Genomic DNA, 13,273 nt, shown 5'->3' on the forward strand with positions numbered 1-13,273 from the left:
TCTTGAAGAGTGAGTACACTTTTCCTACAAAAGCATATGCCAACTAACCTATATTGGACATCTCCTCTGTGGCAGTACCTGACACATCTCTTCAGACTTTTAATACAGTTTTTGAGTTTTATGTGACTTCGAATACAAGCCTCTTTACAAGACACATTTGCACAGTATAATCCCCATTTAATCCCAGGAAGTTTTACTCATGCATTCGCCTTCTTTTTACAGTTACCACCAGTACATCTAGATGACACATCTGCATTCACCTTCCTCTCACATCTGTAAATTAATTTTACTTTTATAGCCCTGTGCAACAAAGTGCATTCACTTTGATTGTACACCTATCCAAAAGCTCCTTTCTTAGGTCAGTAACATCAATGCATAACAATCCCTCTGATATTTTCACTCAGAGTTTGGTAATATGAGAGCATTTTCAGACATATTGGTGTAAGTTTAGTAGCTGAAATCTTGAACTGATGGCATCGTCTGAGTTTTGGCTTAAATGTGGTTTCACTGTTATACTATCAAGCTACCATTTATTGTGGGCGTTTTTAGGTCTGTGTATCTATAAGGCAGTGCACCTAGTGACATCATGTTGCCAGGCATATGCCAATTAAGTCAATTTATGATGTTTAGTGAGGTTATGTGGCTACAATTGTTACTTGGACGAAGGGTAGGGCTTCAGCAGTGACCCCTGACCTATGATCCCAGGGTTGCTCATGTTTAAGGCCTACCTGGTGACCCAGTCCATGCTAGTCACTGTAGAGTCTGCAGTCTATTTTCGTGGCCAGAAGTGGTTTGCACGTCTCTTTAAGCAGAAGGATGGGATGAAATAGAAATGTTGTGATTGCAACATCTCAGATAATCTGGCAGGATTTCTTATGGTACGTCTGAAAGAAAGGCTTCACTATACTGATGAGCCGTGGGATAGGCAGGACTGAGAAAATATGCAGGATAATTGAGGAGTATGGGTGAGGTCACAGAACTAATGGTTTTCAAGTCAGGTTCCAAATATTAGATAAGGTAAAGTATTGGGGTGTACAAATACAAAAAGAATGATGTGTGTGATTTATTGTTGTCTTGAATTCATGCCCTTCCCTGGAGTCTTATAAGAAAAACAAAATCTAGAATTGTGCATAAACTCCTCTTACTGCCACTCCTCAACTACATACATGTCAAGCACCATACAGAACTCTTACAGATGTAGAAAGTGACTTAGAATTGTATAAGGCCCCTTTTTCTTTTGTTCCGCCTAATGACTATACATACATATACATATATATATACAGGAAAACACATGCGATAGGGAAGCCCCCGACCCTTCAGGGCGGCCTCTTCAAACCGGGCACGGAGAAACCCGGTAATTCCACACACAGAGGCACCAAACAAGAGTCCCACTTCAGTGAACAGGGAGACTTATAATGGAGCTGAAAGCACAGCATTCCTTCATGTTCCAACTAGTTACGGCACCCTTTGGCCTTGATCACGGGCAGGAATCACATTAATAGCGTCTGTGCCTCCAAATTTATAACGGTCCTGGTCACCTGACTGATTTTCGCATACAGCTTCCAGAATGCACCATGGCGTATAGGTAAGCAATGGCAAATCCCTCGTGATCTTTGTCAGCAGAATGCGCTGTTCATCACCCTTGTGCATTCACAATAGTGGAAATCAGTACAGTCCCAGGGGTAATCAGGCAGGGTTCCTTGTCACAGCACAATGCTAAAATAACACCTTGCTCGCATTTCACGCTTCTGTAAACTGAACGATTGGCAGGGGAGTCAGCCCCGACCAAATCCCTTCCAGCGCTGCCGTGATTTTTACCTCATTGGCATTCCCTTCTTAGGTGTGGGTCATGCTCCCTCTTTTAACATCCAGGACAGGAAAAAACACCTCCGATAGGGGAGCCCCCGACCCTTTAGGGCAGCCACTTCAAACAGGGCACTGAGAAACCCGGCAATTCCACACACAGAAGCACCAAACAACATACATACACACATTACTGTAGAAGCCGGAGGAGCTTCGCGGGCGACCAAGATGGCCGCGTAAGCTCGGAGCTCCGCGGACCCTCCGACCCTCCGCAAATATCCTGCTGAGAATCCTGCTCCACGTTAGTGGATTCCGATTGGTGAGAGGTCACGGACGCAGGAACTGCTTTCCGCTTTCGAATCCATTGCTCCTAGGCGAAGCTACGTCGAGCTGAACTTCGTGCCAGGGATGCGCCATTGTCTCATGGGTGGCTGCTGCTCATACCGACACTCCGCATGATTGGAATGCGAAGTGGACGTCTTCGGTCCCTGCTGGCGAAGTGCATGTAGCTTGGAAGTCGCCTGCTATCGGCCTGGTTTATTTGCTGGCTTCGCCTCTGTTCTGCACATCTGCTTCCTTGTCCGGGCAGCGTAGCCCTTTGTTCTCCTTGGGTCCATCATGGCCGGCAGAGGGGACCCCGACAAGACGTCGAACAGAGGCGTTCGAAGGACGACTCAGACGCAATTTAATAAAATTGACTGGTATGCCCAGCAGCGGACCTCGCCCACTGTGGTGGCCTCCTCTAAGGACTCGCAACGTGCGGGCTCGCCTGATGGTTCGGAGCCTACTTTGAGTGATGTTATGGGGGCCATCGCGGGCATTCGGGCTGAAATGCAGAAGCAACACGAGGTCCTGACTCATAAGGTGGACACTCTGGCCGTGGATCTCAACCTGATCAGGGCCGACTTGGGAAAGACCAACGATCGGGTGAAATCCCTTGATATCAAGACCTCCAGTTTGACTACCGATGTTTCGGACCTGCAAGCAGAGGTCCGGACCCTAAGATCGGTCAACGACCAATTCTCTAGAAGGCTGGAGGATTTTGAAGGGCGTGCAAGGCGACAGAATGTTCGCATTATTGGTATACCGGAGGGTGCGGAGGAGGCGGCAGTGGACCTCTTTGTGGAAGATTTAATACAGACACATCTCGCACCATCTGGCCTGAGTAACTTCTTTTCTGTGGAACGGGCCCATCGGATACCTGGCGGCCCTCCGAAGTCGGGTGTTGCACCTAGGCCCATCATTGCCCGGCTCTTCAACTTTAGAGACCGGGATGTGATCCTTCAAGCCTCCAGGAGACATGGGCCGCTCAAATTTCAGAACTCTGACGTGCACTTTTACCCGGACTTCACCAGGGCTGTTCAGAGACAACGTCAGAGCTTTGCAGGGGTGAAACAGCGCCTGAGAGACATGGGTTTTAAGTACTCTATGCTCTTCCCTGCTAAACTACGGGTTGAGTACGAGGGCCGAGCTCTGTTTTTCGATGTGCCGGAGAATGCGAGCGACTGGCTGGACACTTTGCCGCAACGCCAGGAAGACCACGACGAACACTCCGGTGGCGCAACTGGTGGCTCTGATCTCTAGGACTATGTTCTGCAGTGCTGAATATGGCGGTTGGTGTCCCTGATGTCTGTGACTGCTGATACCAATGCTTTTCCGATTTTGATATTTCTTCTGTTTTTACATGGAGGTTGGCGGGAGGGGATTGCAGAGATTCCTTACTCCTCTAGGGTCTTTTTGTAGATTAGTTTATGGGGCGACAGGCACACTGCTGGTTGGGGGGGCTTTTTAGTCTGCTGCAGGGGTGCAGGGTGGGGGGTGGTGGTGGGGAAGTTTGTTTGTTTATTCTTTCTTTTCTCTTTCTATCTCTTAGGCAATGGGTTGTATATATTGATCTGTTTCACTTGTTGTTGAGGCTTGCTGGGGTTGGGTGGGGCCAGGGTCACGATGATGGGGGGTAAGAAACTGCGAGTTCTCAGTTGGAATGTTAACGGGTTGGGTGACCGTATTAAGAGAGGGGTTGTGATTCAACTGATTAAACGTCATATGCCAGATGTCGTTCTCCTGCAGGAGACACATCTGGTTGGAAATACGTGTAAAGCGCTTAATCGTAAAGGGTACAAAATGGTGGCTCATTCGGGGTTCTCCTCGGGATCTCGGGGGCGGGTGTTCTTGTTCGTGCGTCCCTTCCGCTTGAGGTTGACACCACTGTGATCGATGAGAGGGGGCGGTACGCCGCTGTGGCGGGTCGATGGGAAGGGCGTGCCCTGACATTACTTTTAGTTTACGTTCCCCCGGGCCTACAGTCTAGCACTTTCCAGGACCTCGGTGGCGCCATTTTGAATTTGCCTGCTGGATTGCTGATAGTGGGGGGTGATTTCAACTCGGTTTGCTCCGGCTCCTTGGACCGCCATCCGCCTAGAGACCTCCGTGGCTCCCAATTGTAGCTGCCATCTTTCCTCGAGACGTTGGGGCTGGTAGATAGTTGGCGGCTTTTGCATCCCACGCAATGTCATTACTCCTTCCACTCTGGCGCCCATGGTAGTCTTTCTAGGATCAACTACGTTCTTACATTGGCTGCTCACGCGCCTGCTGTTTCTGAGGCTCGTTTTCTGGCACGGGGTGTTTCTGATCATTCCCCGCTGTGGGTCTCTTTTGACTTTGGCATTGTCATGTCGGAATGACCGGCAGTTGTTAACCCGTGGTATTTCCGTAATCCCAAGACTCGTAATCTCCTAGCCAAGGCCATCGATCTCTATTTTACCGAAAACGAGGGATCGGTTGCGTCGGCCGCAACTTTATGGGAGGCGTTTCAGACAGTTTTGAGGGGCGAGGCCTTTGCTCTTAAAGCGGAAGCCCGTAGAGTTAGGGATGATTATTTACTACGCATTGAGGAGGAGATCATGGAGCTTGACTCCCAATTGGAGGCTGAGCCCGATCCCGCTCGCCTACATGACCTCTCCCTCAAACAGTCGGAGTACCGTGACCTTGCTACAAACGCTGCCCTCGCCTTAGCTAAAGAACAGCAGGGTCGGGTATACGACGTCGGCGACAAGGCCGGGAAGTTGCTGGCCTGGCTGGACAGGAGGGAGATGGCTAGCCGTGTTGTACCCGAGATACTGGGGGAGGACGGAGTTGTCGTCACTGACCCTAGTGCCATTGCCGAGTCCTTCGCCGACCACTTTCGAGGCGTCTACACCTCTGTTTCGGACCGGTCTGAGACCGATTCGACAGTGTTTCTTTCGGCTGTCGATCTTCCGTGCCTGTCGGACGAGGAGCGCGGCGACCTGGACAGGGACGTCTCTGTGGATGAGGTCGCACTTGCGATCCGCTCACTGCGCTCGGGCAAGGCACCTGGTCCCAATTGTATCCCAGTTGAGTTATATAAGATCAGGCCGGATGTGGTTTCCCCACACCTGCGTAACATGTTCCTGGAAGCGCTGGAAAATGGCCTACTTCCCCTTGACCAGAGGTTGGCCACTATTGTGGTCATCCATAAGGAAGGGAAGCCCAGAGATTTGTGTCGGTCGTACCGCCCCATCTCTCTCCTGAATGCTGAGCCTAAGATTCTCGCCAAGATACTTGCTAATCGCCTGGTTGGTGTTATCGACGACTTAGTGCATCCGGACCAGTCGGGCTTTATTCCACACCGCAACACTGCCCTTAACTTGCGTAGACTCCACGGCACCCTGGCCAGGGCCCACACTCTTGAGGAGCCGGCAGTCCTTGCGTCCTTGGACGCCACGATGGCTTTCGACTCTCTCGAATGGAGTTACCTTTGGGCGGTGTTGGCGAAGCTCGGTTTTGGCCCGGTGTTTGTGGGATGGGTGAAGCTTTTGTACGCTGACCCACTGGCTAACGTTGCTGTCAATGGCCGCATCTCGGCGACTTTTGCCCTTCACAGGGGCACCAGGCAGGGTTGCCCCTTGTCGCCTCTTTTGTTTGCGCTCGCTCTTGAGCCACTCGCGGCCTTGTTACGGACACACCCGGATCTACATGGTATCAGCTGGGCTCCTGGCTTCGAGGACAGAGTCTCCCTTTATGCGGATGATATTCTGCTTTACCTCACTTCCCCCTGCAAGTCACTTATTGTGGCATGTGATGTACTTCGACTTTTTGGCCAGTATTCTGGCCTCGTCATTAACTGGGCCAAGTCTTCCCTCTATGTACTGAAAGGGGACACACCGCGCCTCCCTAGAGGCTGCGGCATCCAGGTGGCCAGCCAGGGCTTTAAATACTTAGGGATCTATATCTCTGGTAATGCGAAGGCTCGCTACGAACACAACCTACTTCCCCCTCTTCTCTGCCTCCGGCGAGACGTGGAGGGTTGGCGCAAACTTCCGCTTTCCTTACTCGGGCGCGCAGCATTATTTAAGATGATGTCTTTGCCCAGGTTCTTGTACGCCCTGCAGAACACCCAAGATCCGGTTCCCGCCCGATACTTCCGGGAGATCGAAGGCCTTCAACGTGCCCTGCTCTAGGATGGCCTACCCCGCATCGCTATCACGAAGCTTACGCTTCCGTGGTACGACGGGGGTATAGCGCTACCAGACGTGCGTCGATACTACTGGGCCTCCCAATTGGCGGCCATCAACCACGGTTTCTATGGTCCGGAAAATAACCCCGGATACGCAATGGATAAGTGGCTCTTGAGTGGCGGCAATTATTACAGAGCGCTTTATTCGAGGTCTCTGGACAGGTGGATGTCGTGTCCAACGAGAACGGCGGTCCATATTTGGAGGGCAATCACCAAGGCTCAGGGCTGGCAAGGCAGGCTGACTAGATTCACCCCATTGTACGACTCAGACATTTTGGGCAAGTTATGGCACACCAAAGGGTTTGATAAGTGGGACCTTATAGGTATTTCCAGGGTGGATGATATGTTATCGAAAGGTGAGATCAAGACCTTCTCCCAACTGCAGGCTGAATACCAGCTGGGTACCTCAGAGTCTTTCCGGTATGCCCAGTTGCGACATCCATTGCTTTCTGCTAAACCAGAGGAGGGGGCGATTCCAGAAAGCTCCCCGTTGGAAGACAGGGTGCTGGACGGCCATATGCCTGACAGTGCCATCTCACTGTCTTATAAGAAACTTATTAATGTTCGCACTGACCTCGTCCTGGGTGTGCGGGATCAGTGGGTGCGTGACGGATTGGAAATAGACGATGAGGATTGGCAGAGTGCAGTTTCTTCCCCATAGGAGGTTGCCATCTCCTCCCGTCTCAGGCTGGTGCAGCTCAAAATCCTGCATAGAGTGTACGTGACTGGCCTCCGGCTTGTGCATATGGGCTTCTCGGTCGATGGGCTTTGTCGCCGCGGCTGTGGTCCCCTTGCCACCTTTATGCACATTCTCTGGGAATGCCCCGCCATAGCCTCCTACTGGAGACGAGTGCACCGGATTATGGATGAAGTAACTGGGGTGGTAGCGAATGCGGAAGCTAGGAGATGTCTCCTCAACATTTGGGGACCGACGGACCACAATGTGGCTCAGACGCAGTGGGTGACCCTTGGCAACATGGTGGCTAAACGCGATATCGCTCAGAAGTGGGGGGCTTCGGTAGCTCCCATGGTGGTGCAATGGAAAGCCAACATGGATTTGTGTATGTTCAGGGAAAAAACGGTCTATGTTGCCAGGGGTAAGCCCAAAAAGTGGTTGAAGGTGTGGGGTGCCTGGAATACCTATAGGGGAGACATTTGTGTGCCCCCGGAACCTGTCTCATTAGAGGAACATTTGTCGCCATAGCCTGTGACACCAACTGTGACACGTTGTATACATTTTTATCCTGTTCTCTCTTCTCCCCCCCCCCTTGTCCTGATCTATTCTCCTGTTTCCGTGCTTGTGTTCCCACTACTCCCCCCCTGCCCCGCTGCCAACGCTTCACTGGTTTTTTCTACCCCATTGCCACTCTTTCTGCTCCTTTCTGGCGCCTTTTTCTTCTTCTCTTTTTATGTTCCTTTATGCAACAAAACGATAAAATCAACCTTCATTGTACTGTGACATTGATTCTTGCACTATCGCTCTCCTGTTTGCAAATGCTGCCTTGCCTCCGGGATGTCAGACTGAATAGCTGTGTGCACTTCTTCAAATAAAGGTTTAAAAAATTTTAAATAAAAAAAAAATTAATGTAGAAGCCGAAGATTAAACGTTTGTTATGGTTACAAACACTTTCTTTTCTTTATACAAACCAAACAAGTTACAAATTCTTAAATTATAATTCTACCTTAAATTCTGAATTTACACACCACCTTTACATTTATTATAACTTTATTTATTATCTTCAAACAAAACTTAAATGTATACCTTTCACATTTCTATTTCACGCATTACCTTCAACATATTATAACTTGCACACCCCATACACAGTATATTCAACTCGGTAGCAACTCAGTAGCCACACTACATTAAGTATAACTTGCGCCTTCTCCATGCACTGCTTATACTGTTTTATATTATCTCAATTATACCATCTAAAATAATAAAATTAAAAAAAAAAGTTATGATACTCAAATCAAATCTTTTGTGAGAACACAGTGCATGGTAGAGTTGCAAGCTAATAGTGTGCTTACTGACTTGAATACGCTGTTGGTCTGATTCACAATGAGCCTCTGCCATTTTGGCGGAGGCTCCGTAGTCGCGGCAGAGTCTCTGTGTTTGTGGACGAATCTCCCCCTGGAGATTCGGCCACGACTGCAGAGCCTCCACCGTGACTGCAGAGACTTTTTGTGAATCAGACTTACTGTATGGAAGTGCATGAGTTTTAATTTTAAAGTGGTGCGTAAATTATAAAAAATAAAACAAATTGTACAGTTTAAGGTTTGTTGCTATAAAATTATATTAATTTAAAAGTGGTGCATAAATTATAAATTTAAGGTATAAGGAAAATGTTATTTATTAGTATGCATGTGTTCTTGGCATGCAGAGCTGCAGAATCAAAGACTTGTGCATAGATCGCCATCTGGTGTTGGGCTCGGATGTTTGCACTTTGTTGTTGTCTTGGGAGAAGAGAAGTCTTTGTAGTCACAAGATAAGTGACTCCTCCTTTGGACGATAGTGCACATGGGCATCGACTCCATCCTTAGATTGTTTTTCGCCATGAAGGGAAATGAGGGAGTTTGTAAGAAACAGAAACGATGTCCATGTGTAATATATCTAAGTAAGATAACTCTGGAACAGATAGAGGTACCGGGGAGGCGGGTGGGCGTATATGATTCTGCAGCTCTACATGCCAAGAACACTGGTAAGTAGCATTTTATGTTCAAGGCATATGAGCTGCAGAATACATACTTGTGCATAGGCTGTATAGCAGTGCTCTCCCTTAGCGGTGGTCACCTCTATCTGTTGTAGTGGTCTGAAAAAGTGTTTTAAGAACAGCCTGGCCCACAGAAGCTTGTTGTTTTGCCTGCACAACTACACAAAAGTGTTTGGGGGAAGGAGTGTGGCGTAGACCATGTTGCTGCTTTACAAATTTCATCCAAGGGAATGTTTCCTAAGAATGCCATGGAAGCCCCCAGTTTGCGTTTTGAGTGTGCTCTAGGGGAATTGCTAATGCGCGTTTTGCTTTCTGGTAGCATATTCGATTAAATGTAACTATCCACTAGACAATTCCAGCTTTGGAGATGAGGTTCCCTTTATGAGGTGGAGAGAAAGCTACAAACAGTTGGTTTGTGTTTCTAAATGGTTTAGTTCTGTCAATGTAATAAAGTAAAGCTCTTTTGACATCAAGTGTGTGAAGGGCTCTCTCTGCTACAGAATCTGGTTTTGGGAAAAACAAGTGTAATTCCACTGATTGATTGAGATGGAAAGCAGAGATTACTTTGGGAAGGAATTTCGGATTTGTTCTAAGAACCACTTTGTTATGGTGTACTTGTAAGAATGGTTCTTGTATGGTTAAAGCCTGGAACTCACTCTTCTGACAGAGGCGATTGCGACAAGGAAAGCTACTTTCCATGTAAGGAACTGCAGTTCGCATTTGTGCAGAGGTTCAAATGGGGGACCCATGAGCCTAGTAAGGACAATGTTTAAATTCCACAGTGGAGAGGGTCAGACTTTGGGAGGAATTATTCTTCAAAGGCCTTCCATAAACACTTTGATGGCAGGTACCCCAAACAATGACAAATGTTGTCTGTTTTGTAGGTAAGCGGCAAGGGCAGCAAAATGTGGTCTTATGGATGTGCATGCCAGATTACATCTTTGTAGATGCAGTAAATAGCAAATAATGTTTTGAATTGAAGCATCTAGTGGGTCAATGTTGTTGTTATTACAGTAAATAACAAATTGTCTCCTTTTGGCTGCATAACAAGCTCTAGTAGTAGGGCGTCTATCTTCTTTAATAATGTTCATACAGTCGGGTGGGAGGTTGAGGTAACCGAACTCTAGGACTTCAGGAGGCAGATTGCTAGGTTTAGTTGAGGTGGATCTAGATGCCTTATCTCTCCATGGTTCTGTGTAAGAAGCTTTGGGGAGAGTTGTAGTTTTTGGTGTGGAACTACTGAAAGTTCCAGAAGTGCTGTGACCCATGGTTGCCGGGCCCATGTTGGAGCAACCAGGATTATTTTGAGAGATTGATGTTGGAGCTTGCGCACTATTAATGGAATGAGCGGGAGTGACGGAAAAGCGTACGCAAATCTGCCTGACCAGTTCATCCATATCGCATTGCTCTTGGACAATGGGTGTGGATACCTGGCGGCGAAGGTTGGGCATTTTACGTTTGCATGTGTGGCAAACAGATCTATGTCTGGGTGGCCCTACATCTGAAAAAATGGATGAAGAACTTGTGGATGAAGTTCCCATTCGTAGATGTGCTGTGACTGAGCAGATCCGCAATCTGATTGTGTACCTTGGAAGATGTTCTGCTAGAAGGTATATCTTTTGTGGGATGGCCCATCTCTATATGCTTTGTGCAAGTTGAGAAAGCTGTAAAGTATGTGTTCCTCTGTGTTTTTGTATATAATACATTGCTGTCATATTGTCGGTGCAAACAAGGACAGTTTTGTTGATGAGATGTGTCAGGAATGATTTTAATGCTAGAAAGATTGCCAGTAACTCTAGGTGACTGATGTTGAGCACTTTTTGTTGAGAGGTCCACCCGCCCTGAATTGTATGGTTTAAGAGATGCGATCCCCAGCCGGTGAGCGATGCGTCCGCTGTTAGCACTATCTGTGGAACTGGGTCTAGGAACAGCCACCCGTTGGAAAGGTTTTGTGTGTTTCACCACTGCATCAAGAGATGTGTGAGGCTGTCCACCAACACAAGATCTGAAAGTTGACCTTGAGCCTGGTTTCACTGACGTGCTAAACATTCTTGTAAAGGAAGCATTCGGAGTCTTGGCTGAGGTACTATGAGAATGCAAGAGGCCATCATTCCTATTAGCTGCATAAACACTCCAGGTGGTAGTGAGTGTTGGGGTTGAAATTTTGTAATGAGGGTTTGCATACTGGCTATCCTGACTTGATTGGGGTATTCAAGGGCTTTGGAAGTGTCTATTGTGGCCCCTAGATACTGATGTATGAGAGACGGTTGAAGATGTGATTTGGTGAGGTTTATTGTGAACCCCAAGTTGTGGAGCAATTGAATTGTTTGGCGAGTGTAGTGAACACACTGGCTGTATGACTTGGCTTTTATGAGCCAGTCGTCCAGGTATGGAAACACATGAATTTGTTGGACGTTGTTTGTGCAGTATGGTTGGGGGAGTTGTGGTAAGTTCCGGGCAGTAACCATACTGGATAATTTGTCTTACCCACCTGTCTGTAGTGATGGAGTTCCAGACAGGTAGGAACTGTGAGAATCTTCCTCCGACCGGAGTGGAATGATCTGGAAGTAGAGGAGGGAAGTCATTGTTTGGTAGTAGGGGAGGTTTTGGTGTGTTGTTACCTCAGCCTCTACCCTTGTTATTATTTCCTCTGTACCCACCTCTGAAATATGCCTTGTAGGGGGATGTTTGTGTGGGACTCTTGTAGGAGGAGAAAGTAGTTTCTGTGCTAATGTTTTTGGATCCATCCCTATAAAAGGAGCAACAAAAGGAACCTTGTGGTGTTTGAGATTGTAATGCTCCCATGGATTTTGCAGTGTCTGTATCTTTTTTCATTTTCTCCAAAGCCGTATTCACAGCTGGGCCAAAGAGGTGTTCTTGATCGAAAGGCTGATTTAGGATAGTTGTTTGCACTTCTTGTTTAAAACCAGAAATGTGTAACCATGCATATCTGCGAAATAAGACACTGGTGTTTACAGATCTAGATGCAGTGTCTGCTGCATCGAGGGCACATTTGATGGATGCATTTGTAATTAACTTGCCCTCTTGGACCAGATCGTTGGCCTTGGCTTTGTATTGGTCAGGTAAATGTTGAATAAGATCTTCAAGCTCATCGTAGTGAGCTCCGTCATATCTGGCAAGCAATGCTTATGCATTAGCTATTCTGCCGTGATTGGCTGCTTGGAAGAAACTCGTTTGCCTGATGCATTTAGCAGTTTAGACTCTTTGTCTGGAGGTGGAGCATCACCAGAGGGTTGAGAATTAGCACGCTTTCTTGCATTTGATACTGCCAAAGAATCTAAAGGGAGTTGTCCTTTAATGTAAATGGGATCGTTAGGGGCAGGTTTATACTTTTTATCAATCTGAGGATTGAGAATCCTGGTCCTGACAGGGTCTTTAAATATGTCTGGTGCATGTTTAATGACACCTTTAAGAATGGGTAATATATGCATTGATTTTTGTGACTGGGCAAATGTATCTAGTAGGAAATCTTCGTCCATGGGGTCTGAATGTAGTTCAACCCCATGACATTGCGCAGCCCTATTAATGAGCTCACTAAAACCTATATTGTCGTCTGGAGGGGATGGCCTAGATGGGTATACATCCAGATCAGGAAGGTCTGGAGGATCTGTGGGATTGTTGTAATCTTTTCTGTGGTGGAGTAGTGTTATCATCACGGTCATCTAAAGGATCCTTATCGTGTTCACCCCATCTCCTTGATCATCCTCATCCTGTGAGTATGGAAGTATTGGAGAGAGTCTAGGAGAGTGTATAGGAGAGTCTGTAGGAGACAAAGGTTTGGTAGGAAGAATAGGAGAAGAGGGTCTTATGGGTGAAGTTGCAAAGTCTCTTTTCTTCACAGGTACCTCAGGAGGGTTGGAGGTATCCAATTTCCTCTTTGTTGCTGGGATACTGACAATATGATCTGTTTTAGGGTTAACATGTAATGTCTTTTGTTTCGGATCAATAGGATCTGGCCGAAACAGTTCTTTCTGCTTGTTGTCTCCTTTCGGTGCGGATTTTTTTGTTTCCGAGCGTAGTTTTGATTTGTGTTCTTGAGCCGTAGGAGGGGTCTGGTGCTCCTTTGGCTTCGATGTTGGTGTCGAGTCCGAAATGTTATGTTATGTTATGTTATGTTATGAAAATTTATAACGCGCACAGCTGCTCCAGCAAAGGAGCGTCCTGGCGCTTGACAAGGTAACAACATAACACAGCTAAAAGA

General features: G+C 47.4%; 1 protein-coding gene across 1 annotated transcript in view; it reads right to left on the reverse strand.

The window, feature by feature from the left end:
- LOC147730399 (apoptosis-inducing factor 3-like) overlaps positions 1–13,273 on the reverse strand; it is a 402,100-nt gene that overhangs the window by 99,209 nt on the left and 289,618 nt on the right. The window lies entirely within an intron of this gene.

This window comes from Lissotriton vulgaris, chromosome 2_1, assembly GCF_964263255.1.
Source record: "Lissotriton vulgaris chromosome 2_1, aLisVul1.2, whole genome shotgun sequence".
Classification (NCBI taxonomy): Eukaryota; Metazoa; Chordata; class Amphibia; order Caudata; family Salamandridae; genus Lissotriton; species Lissotriton vulgaris.